Below are 17,566 nucleotides of genomic sequence, written 5' to 3' on the forward strand. Positions count from 1 at the left end.
AAGCTATTTGACTGTTTTTGACACAAGGACTTGTCAGATATTTGTTTTGGGACAAGATGAATTATGGGTTTCTAGCAAAAGACTGGCTTTTGAAGGTAATCCGTGGTGTTTTCTATTTGTATGAGTTGTTTTGAGAGATGCTTACTGTTTTACTCATTCCAAGGATGATTTGAGAAATGTACCAAGCGACAAAAAAAAAAAAAAAAAAACTGTTATGCAAATTAGCCACTGTAACAAATGGGATATTTTTTTTGTTTTTCTCCTGTTGCGCTCAACAAACAACCTATTGAACAGAGAAGAGTCTCATGACCTTAAGGTTAACTTCACACTTTCAGGAGGTAAAGTATTGACCCTTAAGCATGACCAAATAACCAGAGAAGCGTCTCCGGAACTTAAGGTTAACTTTCTAAAATTTCAAGAGGTAGAATATTGACTCTAGATAATCATGCTGACACTACAAACCTCAAATTTGAGCTTTGCAATCAGAAACAATGTGCACCTAGCTGAGAGAGAAGGTGTGCCTGATCAACTCACTCTTCTCTCTTAACTAATAGGTCGACCTTTGGCAGGCACCAAAATTTTGACTATAAAGGTGAGGGTTTCTTGCTTAAACATTGGAAGCTCAGCAGTGGGATAAGCGCGCATCGCCCGGCATTCTCGGACACACGTGTTGGTTTTCCAATGTGACTGCAACGGGCTCCCTGGTGTTTGAAGAGGAAAATGATGGCACGTCTCTGAGGTTGTATATACTTGTATGAAATTGCATGGGGTTTTCATTATCTGTCTTTTATTCATGTAATCTCATCTTTATTTCGTATTATAAGCCTTTTATGTAATTTTGTTGTATTTTGATTAATGATGTTCATAAATATGATTCGGCATCGCAGTGGCGCAGTAGGTAGTGCTATCGCCACACAGCAAGAAGGTTGCTGGGTTGCTGGTTCGAACCTCGGCTCAGTTGGCGTTTCTGTGAGGAGTTTGCATGTTCTCCCTGAGTTTGCGTGGGTTTCCTCCGGGTGCTCAGGTTTCCCCCTACAGTCCAAAGGCCTGCTGCAGGTGAATTGGGTAGGCTAAATTGTCTGTAGTGTATGAGTGTATAAGGGGGACAGGTACATATGACAGGCCGGCCGTAAGGTGTAAAAAAAGTTGTTATCATATGGACAAGTCTAATTGGAGAACTTGTTCCAAAGAGCTGACCCGCAACCATACAGGACTAAGGCCAAAGAATAAGAAGATGTTCATGAATATGATTTATGATTATTGAATACTATTGTGATAATCGATATCAGCTGTGTGTACCAGCAATAAACAGCTGTGTTGCTTGATTAGTATAGTGTACGGACCGTTATTGGTGCCTTCTCTTGTCGATTAGCACCACGCTTGTCTCACTTGCATAAACACAAACCATACTAAAACCTTTTTGGTATGCTGAAACATTTTACATTCTAAAAGTTGGGGCATACTAAAACAGCCACTAAATAAAAAAGGTTACACATTGCTGTGGGGCGACATCACCTATGTCAAACTAAGGCTACAGTATGTTTGGCCCACATACTGTATGCCAGTGCCAGATGAATGCCTGCATTGCCAGCTTTATGCCAAATCTGGACCAGAATTCTTTGTTATCTGAGGATTAGTGCTGTCTGCATTTTTATAAATCAACAGAAGAGAAATAGAGTTGATGACTAGATATAATCATTCTATGACGCTAGGCACAACACAATAACACAATACATTGAAATAATATTGTTGTTGTGTGTGGATAAAATGTACCCGCACTGGCGGTTATACACTCAGGAATAAAAGTACAAAAGCTTTCAAAAGGTAAATTTTGTACCTTACAGGTGCACATTGGTATCTTAAAGTAAGATTTTTATACCTGTTGGCAGTGGTGTAAAGTAACTAATTACAAATACTCAAATTACTGTAATTGAGTAGTTTTTCTCAGAAAATGTAGTTTACTAAGTAGTTTTAAAAATGTGTACTTTGACTTTTCCTTGAGTACAAATTTAGTGCAGTATCTGTACTTTTACTCCACCACTTTCCTTCAACCTGCAGTCACTACTTTATTTTTTCTTATCTATCGGAATAAGAAAAATCAGTCATGTTATTCCTGTCCAATCATAGAAGGTAAACTGCATCATAATGAACTACTTTAAGACATGTGCACTTTACATTGCAGCAAACTGTTTGGAAGCATTAAAAGTGTCCAAGAAGATGTTCAAACTCTTTACACGCATTGACCCAGAGACTGTTTAGATCAGGGATGCCCAAACACAGTCCTGGAGGGCCGATGTCCTGCAGATTTTAGCTCCAACTTGCCTCAACACACCTGATCGGATGTTTCTAGTAAGCCTAGTATGAGATTGATTAGCTAGCCCAGGTGTGACTAATTGGGATTGGAACTAAACTTTGCAGGACACCGGCCCTCCAAGACTGAGTATGGGCACCCCTGGTTTAGATGCATGTCACTGATGAGAAGATGATGGATATTTTCTGTATGATGACCTAAATGGCCTTAAACACCCAGCAGGCAAAAGACGTCAACATGCTGTCAGATTGAAATTGTACCCTAAAGTCATAGAGATGCTGCATTTTGTTTGGAAATGAAAATCGAGTTTGCATCAGAAACCAACGTCAGGCCGATGTCCAACGTCCAACCTAAAACCAACCAAATATCAACGTCTAGTGAAGTCACAGCTTGCATTGTGTGGACGATACCACTACGACAGGGGTGCTCAATCCTGTTCGTGGAGATCTACCTTCCTGTACAGTTTAGCTCCTACCCTGATCAAACCCACCTGAACCAATTAATTAGGACCTGAAATCCACTTGATAATTACAGACAGGTGTGTTTGATAAGGGTTGCAACTGAAATCTGCAGGAAGGTAGATCTCCAGGAACAGGATTGGCCACCCCTGCACTATAACATCTATCAGACGTTGAATTTTGGTTGCCATAACTCAGGGTTCACCAAACTTGTTCCTGGAGGGCCGGTGTCCTGCAGATTTTAGCTCCAGCCCTAATTAAACACACCTGAAAAAGCTAATCAAGGTCTTAATTTACTAGGTATACTAAAAAAACACCCACGCAGGTGTGTTGAGGCAAGTTGGAGCTAAACCCTGCAGGGACACCGGCCCTCCAGGAACAAGATTGGTGACACCTGCCATAACTGATGAATAAATGTCAGTATTTGACGTTAATAGGATGTTGGTTTAAGATGTTGGCTCGCCATTGGATTTTGGTCACTTTCTAACAAACTAAAATCAACCAAATATCAATGTCATTTGATGTCATTATTAGACGTCAATATAATGTTGTCCTTAGACGCTGGCTAGACATTGAACTTTGGTCACCTGACGTCACGATCTAAATCTAACCTAATATTAATGTCTTATGACTTTGTGTGCCTGCTGGGCAATAACTAAATACACTACAGAATGTTACGTTTACACACGCATCCACAAATTACATCTAAATGCATTAACTTTTAACTGCATAAAACTCACTACTCACTACTCATGAGTACTTTTAAAAGGGGCTACTTTTTAGTCCTACTTTGAGTAATATTTTCAACAGGTAATTTTACTCTACTCACACTACATTTTTAGGCAAGTAATAGTACTTTTACTTAAGTATGCTTTTTCAGTACTCTATCCACCACTGCCTGTAGGGTATACTTTTATACCTTTAAGGTGCTATGAGGTAAACCTTTGTACCTTTTAGGTGTAAATATGTACCTTTAAGGTACAAATGTGAACATGAAGAGTATAAAAGTGTACTTTTGAAAAAGAAACGCCCCAGTGGCAGCTTTTGTACCTCTATTTCTGACAGCGTATATAACAACCTGGGGGTTCCAGTGTTAAACAACATGAACACATTGATCCCTCATGTCTTTTATCATCAGTCTAGCCAAGTATTGTTGATGATCATATCCATCCCATTGACCACAGTTTGCCCAGCTTGCAATGGCTCTTGATGTCAAAAAGCTCGAATCATTTCAAACCCGCTTCACTACATACTGTACACAAGTTGTGACAGGTCTTGTACATGTGTTGCATTAAGTGCTTAGCGAGATCCGTTTTGAATTATGTCTGCCTGGCCTTGCAGAACAAACACAAGTCCAGAAATACCCTGTAAATCAATATCACTTTGAAATGATACTGTTTCCACAAACATGCATGAATTGACTTTCAAAGGTTCTCAGATGTTACTGACCCGATGTCCTTAAGCCATCACACATCGTACTTGGACTCAGGACTTTGTTTACAATGCTTGAAATATTTGGCTTGCTTTATCCTACTTTAACCCAAACAATATTTTCCCCTCTTACAATCTTTGAGATGATATGTGTATTATGTGTAATGTTTGAAAAGTGTTTGAAGGATGTTTTATTATGATAACTTTTGTAGTTGGTTATAATACTGTTGATATCAAAAAAGGATAGTATATGTCACTTATTTTTGCTTTAAACCTAAATAAGTTATTTTAAAAATGAAAAACAGACCTATATAAAATTTAATGGTATAAAAGTTTTAAGGGACAACCTTTAGTTTTTTGCAAAATTTAAAACCATTATTTTTGCCCACAAGTTTCGGATGGGCCTACAGTACATGCTAATTCAACATATCAAATGGGATATTGATATAATAGATATTTTTCATTAATTCGTTCATTCGTTCGTTCGTTCATACATTAATCTGTTCAGCTACAAAACAAAAAGAGCTGGGTTTCTGTAACCTGTGAACACAGCCATTGAGTTAAAATGCAATTTAAATGTAATTAAAAATTTAACTCAATGTTGGGTTTGCTGAAGTTTAAGCCTATATTGGGGAACAACAACCTAGCATTTTTTTAATGTGTGACCAGTTTTGCTAAAAGCATTTTATTTTATTTTATTATTTTATTTTAGTTGTCTTTTCTTATTTATTTACTTATTTAATCTTATTTATTTATTTATTTATTTATTTATTACTTTATTCTTGTTTATTGATATTCATTTCTATATTTATTATTTTATTCTAATTTATTTATTCTTATTTACTTACTTATTTTTTTATTCTTATTTATACTGATTTATATTTTTGTCATGTTATTCTTATTTATTTATTTATTTATTTATTTATTCATTCATTATTGTATATTCATTTTTTATTCTTATTTATATATTTAGTTAAATATTTTTTATTCTTATTTACTTATGTATTCTTATTTATTTATTTATGTATTTATTTATTTATGATTTTATTCGAATTTTTTTATTCATATTTATTGATTTATTTGTTTATTTGTTTATTTGTATGTATTTATTAATTAATTAATTTGTTTATTTATTTATTATTTTAATCTCATTTATTTATTCATGTTTATTTTTTTCTTATTTATTTATTACATTTTTTATTCTCATTTATTTATAATTATTTATTCATTCATTCATTTATTTTCTTTTCAGTTTAGTCCTTTTATTAATCTGGGGTCGCCACAGCGTAATGAACTGTCAACTTATCCAGAATATGTTTCACGCAGCGGATTCCCTTCCAACCGCAACCCTTCACTGGGCAACATCCATACACACTCATTCACACTCATACACTACGGACAATTTTTTCTCTGCATGTTTTTGGACATGCAAACTCCAGACAGAAACGTCAATTGACCCAGCCGAGGCTTGAACCAGCGACCTTCTTGCTGTGAGGTGACAGCACTACCTAATGCTACTTATTCATATATTTATCATTGTTTTCTAATTAATTAATTTATTTATTTATTGTTATTTATTTATTTATTGTTATTTATTTATTGATTGATATTTATTTATTAATTTAATTGTTTAATTATTCATTTATTTATTTATTATTTTATTCTCATTTATTTATTCTTATTTAATTACAGTTGAAGTCAGAATTATTAGCTTCCCATTGAAAATATATATATATATATATATATATATATATATATATATATATATATATATATATATATATATATATATATATATATGTATATATATATATATATATATATATATATATATATAATATTTCCCAAATGATGTTTAACAGAGCAAGCAAATTTTCACAGTATGTCTGATAATATTTTTCTTCTGGAGAAAGTCCTATTTGTTTTATTTGGGTTAGAATAAAAGCAGTTTTAAATTTTTAATCACCATTTTAAGGTCAAAATTATTAGACTTCAACTGTGTATTATTGTATTCTCATTTAAATTTATTTATTTATTTATTTATTTATTTATTTATTTATTTATTTATTATTTTATTCTTGTTTATTTATTCTTATTTAATTATTCATTCTGATTAATTTATTCTTATGTATTTATTTATTTTGATTTATTTATTCTTATTTATTTATTTTTTCTAATTTATTTTTTTATTTTTTCATTTTATTCTAATGTGTTTATTCTTGTTTGTTTGTTTGTTTGTTTGTTTGTTTGTTTACGAACTTTTCAATTTAAAATGAATATCTAAACTAGTCTTTCATCTAAACTAGTTTTTAGGTTTTCCTTTAAAGATGGAGCTGAACAAGATGAGTTAGTGGGAAGGAAATTTGCTGAAATATTGGCATCACTTTCATCCTTGGTATATTTTTTCCATTACTTGCATTTCAAGTTGGAACCAATATCAGATAATAAAACGAGAAAATTAGTGGTCTAGATTGTTGTGTTATAGAAAGTCACTATTTTTACTGGCTCTCTTCAGGTTTCAAAACAACGAGGCTGATCTTTGAATCATGCAATTCTCTGTTTTCAATTCTTGATCTGAAGGGAGTTAACAGCTCAGTGAATGAGATAATGCGAATGAGAAAATTTCGGAAAAGCACATTTCTGCCAAAACAGAGCAATAAATCATCCTGCTCACAGTGGAATTTTAATTACAGTAGCATTGCTCATGTTTTATTCAGATGACAATATATTTTAAATTACCCTGCAAATGTAATTCTTAACACCAAACAAAAAGAAAAAACAGACATATTCTGAAAGTAAATATTTCCACCCTGAAAAAAAAAATCATCCACGAATCTCTACCTCATGACCTCACTGAAGCAAAAGCAGATGAGGCCTGTCTCAACAAAGCTTTATGAGACACTTTGAGAGATTTTTTTGCCTTCAGTGTGTTACTAATACAATGTCGTAAAATTCCCCCTCTAAGGGAGACTTACTTTCTTTCATATATGCTTAACCAAGTCAAGTTTGAGCTTTTTCTGCCCCGAAGCAACATTTCCATAATCTGTAAAGGCTTTAAAGGTGAGGCCATACTCCTGAAATCTTGCCATACAGTATGTTAATTTTGATGTTCTAGATATTCTTTTGTAGGTTACCAAGCAAACTATAATCTGGTTTGTACAAAAGCAGAAAATAAAATCAAGATAAAGGAGCAGTTGAAGGAAACCAGGAACGGTCAAAATTCTCCCCAAAATTTAATTTTGCAGATTTAGTCACCCTCAGGCCATCCAAGATGACTTTTTCTTTAGTAGAACATTAGAGAAGAGTTAAAAGTTACCAGCACTAAGAGTAAAAAAACACATACAGGCAAAACAAAATTAACTCCTGATGCTATAATGAGGTTTCACAGAGTTAAATGAGAGGTCTGTTGGGATATATTGAACATTATATACAACATTACTAGATTTAGGTTTAAATATTTTTAGAAATGTTGAAAATGTTCACAGAAATTTACTTAAAAATACACTTTTTTTAAATATAAGCAAAACTTACATTTTAACAATTTAAAAGAATATAAATAAATAAATAAATATAAAAAAAATTTAATATAAATAAATATAAATAAGCCCACCAATGCTATCCAATGGTAAAAGTAGGTACTAAAGACAAAGTAAACATATTAATCACAAGTTTGTAGAAAGGAAATAAAAGGGGACCAAATTTTCAACTTGTCTATTAGGGTATGTCTGATTTTTTTTCCAGATGTAATGTATCTGTTAACTCTCTCAGCCATAATTTAAGAGTTGAAACTTCTTTTTTCTTCCAAAAAAAAAAAAAAAAAAGATTTATTTATTTTTTTTGGCAGAGATCAACCCATTTGAAACAAACTGTTGTACCCGTGTTGGTCAAAAAAAACTTCGAAAACTCCAAATATAATTAATATAGGCTCTGGTCAGAATGTCTGATGTATCTGAAAAATCTTTAAATATTTTGTTTCAGAAACTCTGTAATTTGGGACACATAACATTGGAATGAGGCAGGTTGGAATCAGAAAACTGACATTTGTCACACAATAGTGACACTTATGGAAATATTTTATTAAATTTACACTTGAAATAATGAAGTCCATCAAGCACTTTAAACTAAATGAGACAATGTCTTGCGTTGATGGAACATCTGTAAACAAAGGACTTTGTTTACAAATTTCACTTGGAATTTCTACTGCTAGTTTCCATTTAGCCATTTACGTTCCGGGCACGCTTAACCGTGCAGCCGATGCGCTCTCACGGCAGCTGATACGCTCTGGAGAATGGAGACTCCACCCCGAGTCTGTCCAGCTGATATGGGCGCTATTCGGGGAGGCCCAGATCGATCTGTCTGCTTCCCCCGAGAACGCTCATTGCCAGTTGTTTTTTTCCCTGACTGAGGGCTCTCTTGGCTCGGATGCACTGGCCACAGCTGGCCTCGGGGTATGCGCAAGTATGCGTTTCCCCCAGTGAGCCTGCTCGCGCAGTTTCTGTGCAAGGTCAGGGAGGACGAGGAACAGGTTCTGCTAGTTGCGCCCCTCTAACCCAACCGGACCTGGATATCAGAGCTCTCCCTTCTCGCGACGGCCCTCCCCTGGCAGATCCCTTTGAGAGAGGACCTACTCTCTCAGGGACAGGGCACCATCTGGCACCCTCGCCCCGATCTTTGGAACCTCCACGTGTGGTCCTTAGATGCCAGGTAGACTTAGGTAACCTACCGAGTGCGGTGGTTAATACCATCACTCAGGCTAGAGCCCCCTCCTCGAGGTGCGCCTACACCCTGAAGGGGAGTCTATTCACTGAATGTTGCGTCTCTCGCAGAGAAGACCCCCGAAATTGCCAGATCAGTATTGTGCTCTCTTTCCTCCAAGAGAAGCTGGACAGCAGGCTGTCGCCCTCCACTCTCAAGATTTACGTGGCCGCCATCTCCACTTATTATAACGCGGTAGCTGGGGGCACAGTGGGAAAGCACAACCTCATCATCCGGTTCCTCAGGGGTGTTAGGCGAATTAATCCATCCCGCCCCCCTCTCATGCCCTCTTGGGATCTCGCCCTCGTTCTCACGAGTTACGCGCAGATCCCTTTGAGACACTTGATTCAGTATCTCTAAGTTTTCTGTCCCTGAAGACAGCTCTGCTGGTCGTGTTGGCCTCCATCAAGAGGGTCAGGGAGCTGGAGGCATTTTCGGTCAGTGACTCGTGCCTGGAATTCGGGCCGGACTACTCTTACGTTGTCCTGAGACCCCACCCGGGTTATGTGCCCAAGGTTCCTACCACCCCCTTTAGAGATCAGGTAGTGAACCTGCAAGCGCTGCCCCCGGAGGAGGCAGACCCAGCTCTTTCTTTACTTTGTCCAGTTCACGCCCTGTGCATTTATGTGGACCATACTCAGAACTTTAGATCATCTGAGCAGCTCTTTGTCTGTTATGGCGGTCGGCAGCATGGAAGTGCTGTATCGAAACAAAAATTTTCCCACTGGATTGTGGATGCCATTTCACTCGCTATTCAAGCAGAGGTGAGCCGTGTCCCCCGGGAGTGCGTGCACAATCCACTCGTAGCATTGCATCCTCTTGGGCGCGTGCACGTGGTGCATCTCTAACCGACATTGGTAGAGCTGCGGGCTGGGCGACACCCAACACATTTGCAAGGTTTTACAATCTGCGAGTGGAGCCGGTTTCCTCAAGGGTATTAGATAACCCTTTGGTGATTGAGGAAACAACTCGATAGGGTGTTGAAACACGCTTGCTGCGCCATTCTCCCTAACACGGAGGTACGTGCGCCTTTTTATCTGTCAGTAAAGTTCCCCTTCAGGTGAGCCCTGCAGATTCCTCCGTGGCCCCCAGCACTGACTCAGCGGAGGAGTCACCTGTTGGCCCACTACATTGTAGGTCTGCCTGCTGGTCAGCCCGCGTTTTGGGTATAGGTGCCTGCTATGCGTGATCCCCACTAGGTGATACCATATGCTTATTCTGCCATGGTCCCCCCCTGGGTGGACCCGTGTCTTCCCTCTCATGTCTTCCCCTCGCTAACCACTTGTTTTTCTATGCGTACTCCCCCTTCTTAGGGCTAGTCCATATGTAAATTGGGTAGCGGATGGCCACCGCAGCATCCTCCCTAACGGGATTGCACGCTTCCCAAAGTACTGTCGTATTATCCTAGACTTATCTAGATGCTCACGACTTCCCCAAAAAATATATCTAAATCCGTAAAACTTCTGTTGAAGTAGGATAAATTAGGGCCAGGGACACATTGGAGGACCGCGCCTCCCATGATGTGGGTGCATCACGCTTGCTTGACTATCCCCTCAGGGGGGCGTTGGTAAGGTGCAGTCATTATGGCGTTTTCCGAAGTTCTCCCATACGTGGATTTTCCCAAGATCAAATCCACTGTATAGCACTGAAGTTCCCCAACCGAAGGGGAACGTTCGAGGTTACAGAAGTAACCCTTCGTTCCCCGAGGAGGGTAACGGGAGTGTTATACTCCGTCGCCATAATGACTGTCCCTTAGCTGTTTGAAAGTCTCTTCAGCTTAAAAGGATGGCGTTTGCTCGCTCCAGGTGTGCTTATATGCTGGGATAATTGGCAATGAAGCACACCTGTGCAAGCTTACGCTGCCAATTCATTGCATTCATTGGCCCGTTCAATACTCTTTCAGACAAGCGGCTTCTGAACCGAATCCTCCCATACGTGGATTTTCCCAAGATCAAATCCACTACATAGCACTTCCGTTCCCCTCCTCGGGGAACGAAGGGTTACTTCTGTAACCTCGAACGTTTTTCCACTTACACTTACTTTACGTCATGTAAATGGCAAATGTGCTTATGGTGAGACGCAAGGCTCTTAAAGGGAATTAGAGATGAGACTCTTGATTTTTTCTTCTGAAAACACACCTATAACTTATTAAAAAAATAAGATCAACCCTTTTAGACCATGCGCCACGGCGCAAAGTGGATTTTCCCATCCTTAAATTAGCAAAACTGCATTCTGACACGCCCTGAAAGTGTTTGCGCCCTGCGCTTTTGCACTTGCGCATAGACGTCAAAATAAAGCCCTTAATGTTTATTTGCCACCCTTCAGTAAAAAACTGAAAATACGGGAGAAATACCTTTACGGGATAATAGCGGGATAGAACTGTAAAATACGGGAGAATCCCAGGAAAAACGGGAGGGTTGACAGGTATGCCCCATAAACAAGAAAAAATTGTGACTGGAAAAGTAGTAGAGTAAAAGTATCGATACAGCACAAAAAAATGTACTCAAGGGTAAGTAAAAGTGCACTTTTTTAAAACTACTTAGTAAATTACAATTCCTAAGGAAAAAAAAACTACTCTACAGTAGTTTGAGTATTTGTAATTTGCTACTTTATTGTCAATGACTCACTGATGCTGTTATGTTTTTTTTTTTTTTTTTTTTTGTATTAAGCAAAGGTGGTTCTTATGCCTTTATCAGCTATATCTAAGCCTAAACTTGTTAACTTTGAATGGAAAATTATGTTGGCACATAAAGCAAGTCACACTCATATTCTCAGGAATATGACAAGAAAACCCACTCATATTCTCACAACACATGCAAAAAGAGAAACGCACTGCAAATACCACAGACCACAACAAAAATGTGTCAGGGAAGCTCCTGAAATTGTGTTGTCGGAGATGAGGTTTTCAATTTATTTCAGCATCAAAATCATATTTCTCTTTGTTGTTTGAATATTCTTAATAATCTGACAAATTGCACAATTACGTTAAATGAAATGTTATTTTCTTCTTAATATATTCACTCAGATGTACAGCACCATTAATGGTGTGCTGATCACCGACATCCAGTAATGCCTTCTGTCATTGTGTGTGAGCTACTATGCTTACATTATGAAGTACAAAAATAATATTAACCATCCACATTTGCTTAAACAAACACCCTGGAGACACACGTAGTAATAAATCACGGGACTGCAACACGGTTGGCTAGATTAGAATATGAATGGGTTATTTACTGTCCTATTTAATGTTTCCCATTCTGTGAGAGCCTCCAGGCATGACACACGAAGTGATGCCTAGTCTTGTTTATTTAAAATGCCCACAGTGCTTTACTTTACAGTAAAGTAAGCTAAGTGAATTTCTGAATGCTTCTTTAAAAAGAGCAACACTTTACAAAAAGATTTAATTAGTTAATGTATTTACTAATATCGAATAGGAATAAACAATCTTGTACATCATTAATTACTCATAGTTTAACATGTACTAATGCATTAACAAAACTGTTAATGTTGTATTTGTGAACAGCAGTTAATGCTATTTGAGTTACCAAGAGCTAACACTGAACAACTTTATTTTCATTAAGTAATGTTTTGAATACATACTGTACTAAGTGTATTGTTCAATAGTTTGTTTTTTGTAAATACAATTACTAACATTAACTAATGCAACCTTATTGCAATTATTCATTCGTTTTCCTTCGGCTTAGTGTCTATTAGTAAACTATTTCAGCATATTTTTTACACAGCGGATGCCCTTCCAGCCGCACCCTAGTGCTGGCAAACACCCCTACACAATATTGCGGTGTTATAAAAAATAATAATAATTCCCAATACTGGGTTGTGGCTGGAAGAGCATCCACTGCATAAAACATATGCTGGCATATTTGTCGGTTCATTCTGCTGTGGTGACCTCTGAATTAGAGACTAAGCTGAAGGAAAATTAATGATTGAATGAATAATAATAAGTTGATGATAATGATGATGATGGTGCACCCTGTCTGAATTAATTACCATCTTTATTTCCCACCTGCAAAACTGTTAACGTGTCCAAATAAAAATGTGTTTCATTCACTGATACTCTCTGTGGTTTCCTCAGCAGTTAATCATAACCATGTGTGAGTGTTTTAAGAGCAGTCTGGCAACAGTATTTATCTGTTTGGTGTGTGGCGAGACGGAATTCCAGCTGTGTATCTGTTGGGGTAAAACGGATTTTAAAAAAATGAAATCACAACTAAAAGTGACTCAGACTGACACTCAGACTATAACAAATGTGCATGATCATGTTTTAAAGAGCCCGTATTATGGCTTTTTAAGTGAAGTAAAATATCCAGGCTTAAATCAGAAAGCGCACTATGTTTAAAACTATTGATTCACCTTTAAAAGAGTCGATTCATAGTAGTTCAAATGAATCGCATCAGAAACAAATCTTTAGCCGTGTCAGCATGACGTCGATACGCAACTCAAGCCCTGCCCATTTAATGCAGGCACAGACAGGGGAAATTTAAACCCCTGGCTCTGACCACAAAAACTGTAGAAAGAAAAAGAGGAAGACAAACACTGTAGCAGGCCCCGGTTGAATCAAGTCGCAAAGAAGCTGTGCTCTAAAGTGAGAGGGAAAGTTAGTGTTATTTTCCCTATCCAAAGATGAGGCTGTGAAAAGTCAAAAATACCTCAGCATGATAGACCCAGCCTTGTGCTGCGTTCCCATCATTTTTCTGACAAGTGCTTCAGCAATCTACATGGTTACAATGAGGGATTCATCAGCCATTTGTTAAAGGAAGGATCAGAAAAGACTATATTGGCCTTGACAGAAACTTTACAACACACAATTCGTGGATCAGTTTCTTCCTCTATTTCACAAGTGTAAGTAGGTGCATTTAAATTGTTTACCTCCTTGTTTTCTCTAGCTAACAAATTATTTATTTAATTGTGTTTTGTTACTTGTAACCACTCCATGCGACTTGTACCATATCTTGGTTTACTCTTTATATTCTCATACCCCGTCTAAATTCATGTTGAAAATGCGACGCGTTCGACTCCTACACACGTGTGGTGGTCTAGTTTCAAAATAGTTCAGCTTTTGCCACTGTGTGGATTATTATCGAACGTGTGTCACAGTTTTTACTTTTGTTTAAGAACCTAGCAAAATGCTTGTGTGTAACTGCATTGCTTTAATGCACTCCTGCAGTGGGCTTACACTTACACTCTGCAATCTGACTACTTCAAAATTGTTGATAAGCCGAGCTGGGTGTTTCAAGCTGAACTCAGTCGACCAATCACAAAAGACTGGTTCATCGGACCAATCAGCGCAGATTAGCATCACGATAAGGAGGGGTCTGGGAACAAATTAATTGCTGAACAATTCATATGGGAGTCATTGTTATAATTGGGTAAAAATAAATGCGTATTATAAGACCATTAATGCGTTTTTTGACCTTGTATGCACATCAGCCTGTTGTTGAAGAGCCCCAAAACCAAAATATTAGCTTTTTAATGCATAATAGGTGCTCTTTAAAACTATATAGCAAAAAAAAAAAAATTCACAAAACTTAAAAAGCCATTACTTACCAAAAGTTGACCTGTAAATTCGATTGTTTGTAAAAGATAGCATTTAGGTGGATTTTCATGTAAAAGACTACAAAAAAATAAAAATAAAATAAAAAATAAATAAATTGATATTTGCAGCCATGACATATTAAACAAATAATTATAATGCTTCAGATGTTGGTGAAAGATCCATTCTGTTCTGTAAAGGCAGTGTGCATGCAAAAAAAGGAATTAATTTATGAGCATATTTATCACAGCAAGAAGGTCACTGGTTTGAGTCTTGGCTGGGTTAGTTGGCATTTCTGCGTAGAGTTTGCATGTTCTTCTGATCAAACAAACAAACAAAAAAAAAAACTGCCTTGAGTATATCGATGGACACTTAAGTCACAAGAGATGCTAATATTTCAGACGTTTTGCATTAACATCAGTGATAATGTCCTCTTTTGCTTCTGAATGCGACATCAACACAGTCAATATTCAGGACAAAGAAAATATGATACCAATTTTCTCAAGAAAACTGTAAACAAAGACATGTAAATGTTAGGGATGGAGTGATAACACAGGGCCATTAAGAGAAAAGGGGAAGAATTTTATCTGTTTCCTGTAGAAAGTGCTGCATAGTTATTTCTCGTGGCTCCAGGGTACTTCTCCAATATTCATAATGCATGCTGATGGACATTAATAATCATTATATACCATTGTAGGCAACTCGAATACACAGTATCTACACATGCAAACAGATAAACCACAACAGATGCAGCCAAACATTATCTAATTTTAGACTGTGGAAGTGGTGCACATTTGCGTTAATGGATGATAATGCAGTAAGCGTGCTGTCTGAACATGGAGACAAGTGAAAAGCTTGTGATTTTGATTTAATCTTTTTTTTTTTTAGATTATATTTAATTGCTTTTGTATAACAGTGCTAGCACAAATGAAACAGTTTAGAAGAAAATTTTGGTTAAAAACTAGTTCAGTTCAGAAACTGATAGCCTTATTTTACAGCCAAGATGTTTAGAAACCACAAAGACAAACCCTGATTCAATTTCATTTGACTTAAGTCTCTGATGAATCAGGGATTACCACAGCAGAATGAACCGCAAATTACTCTGGAATACAGTGTAAAAAATGCTTAGTCCGCACAACTGATATCCCAGTTTTTTGAACATAAAACAATTAAGTTTCCCCCTAAAAAATCTAAAAAAAAAGTGTTGTTTCTGCTAATTTCAAATAAGCAGTTTGAACAAGAATTAAAAATAATGTTTTTGGGTGTATGTTTTATGTGGGGGAAACCACAACAACCCATTATTAAGAGTACACTAACTCGTGAACAAACAGACAGACAGACAGACAGACAGACAGACAGACAGACAGACAGACAGACAGACAGACAGACAGACAGACAGACAGACAGATAGATAGATAGATAGATAGATAGATAGATAGATAGATAGATAGATAGATAGATAGATAGATAGATAGATAGATAGATAGAATTCTAAATATTTGTAAATAAATCATCATTATGTAAGTTTTAACAGCGACTATACAAACGTCTGTCTGTAAAGTCCGTCAGTGTGTGTTTGCCTGACGCGCTGCATAAGTGAGGAGTGAAGCTGTCAGATGCTCCTCCTCCTCTTGTTTCTCACGGGCTACTTTATCAGCCACAGAAGGGAAGTCTTAGCAGTCTTGTCTCACTCACTCACTAGTCTACATTACTCTATTCTACTGTTTTGTACTGTACGGTAACTTCCAAACGCGAGCAGTGAATCGGTCAGCGTGGTTCTTCACTTCAGCTTCAGATGCCGTGGACTCCTGAAGAACCTGAACGAATAACTAAACTAACAACTAAACTAACAAAAACTAGACAAGAAAACTTAATTGAAGAAACGAAAGCCCAAGGACTTCTCATATCGACATCGCTGAGAAATATTATGTTTGGTGGAGTGACAGAAATCCTCTATGTGTGCTGCGTGGCGGCGAGGAATGGACGCGCGCTCCAGTGATGGACTCTGCCTGGACAGGTGCGTGTTCAGTTCTTCCAGACTGATGCTTTACTGCCATGACGACTCGGATGATGTGAAATTACCGCTGTGTGACTCATAGAAACATCTGCAATGCATTATGACACATGATACATAATGCATGATTGTAGCGCAAATTTGAGTCTGTAATGCGGATCAGTTTTGCTTTGTTTTCTAATAGATAAACACAAATAAAAACTGTTTGGTCTAATATAATTTTTTTTGCAGCAGCAGCTAGATTGAACAATTGAGTTGTTTCAGAGTGTGTATGCTTTGTTCCTCTTTCGTCTTTTAACTTTTGCCTCTGTCAGCTTAAGTTTGCAAAATTCTGACCGTTTTCTTTAACAAACAGTTCACGATTAATAAAAGAAACATTGGCAAAATGCCAAAATGTATAAAGTAAATTCTTGTATGGAAGTTATTTATATATATATATATATATATATATATATATATATATATATATATATATATATATATATATATATATATATAAAGAATGTTAGAATCGTAATATTTAAACTATTATGTGTTAATACATTTTATTGTATAGGCTAGCTTATTTTGTTTCTTCTGGTTCATTTTAATGTTTAAATGCATTTATTATTTGTTCATTCATTTGTTTGTGTGTTTGTTTGTGTGTATATCATAAACTTATTTTAATCACATTTTCATTCATACAGTAATATTAATCTTATTTTTTGCTATTTCTACTGAGGTATTAGATTGCATAATATTATGAAATAATAAATTAGCATGTTTGTCTATGCAAAGATTTGTCTAATGATAAATTGTCTTTTATGATGAAGATTTGCCACAAACGGCCAAAAGTGATTTCTTACAATATACTAATATAATATATGGTATGATATCTTATTATATGATATATAAAAGGGATCATTATTATTTTCAGACTCACTTTAAACTGTCGTACTCACAAATTTTTTTACGATTCAGTTTGTATTTGTATATTTTGTTCACTTATTCATTAAATTTTTTCTTTTTGTTAGTGTATTTACCATGATTTAGAAAAGAAACTTGTG

At 36.5% G+C, this 17,566-nt stretch overlaps 1 protein-coding gene across 2 annotated transcripts in view; it reads left to right on the forward strand.

Moving 5' to 3' along the window:
* Positions 1-616: 616 nt before the first annotated feature.
* The window catches only part of ptgir (prostaglandin I2 receptor), an 89,736-nt gene continuing 72,786 nt past the window's right edge, over positions 617-17,566 (forward strand). The window contains exon 1 of one of the 2 annotated variants that reach the window (XM_021466316.3): positions 617-739. The gene's annotated coding sequence lies outside the window, so the exon portion shown is untranslated. Of the gene's footprint in view, positions 740-16,181; positions 16,524-17,566 lie in introns of those variants that run through there. The other variant, XM_684811.9, reaches the window with a different exon arrangement.

This window comes from Danio rerio, chromosome 15, assembly GCF_049306965.1.
Source record: "Danio rerio strain Tuebingen ecotype United States chromosome 15, GRCz12tu, whole genome shotgun sequence".
NCBI lineage: Eukaryota > Metazoa > Chordata > Actinopteri > Cypriniformes > Danionidae > Danio > Danio rerio.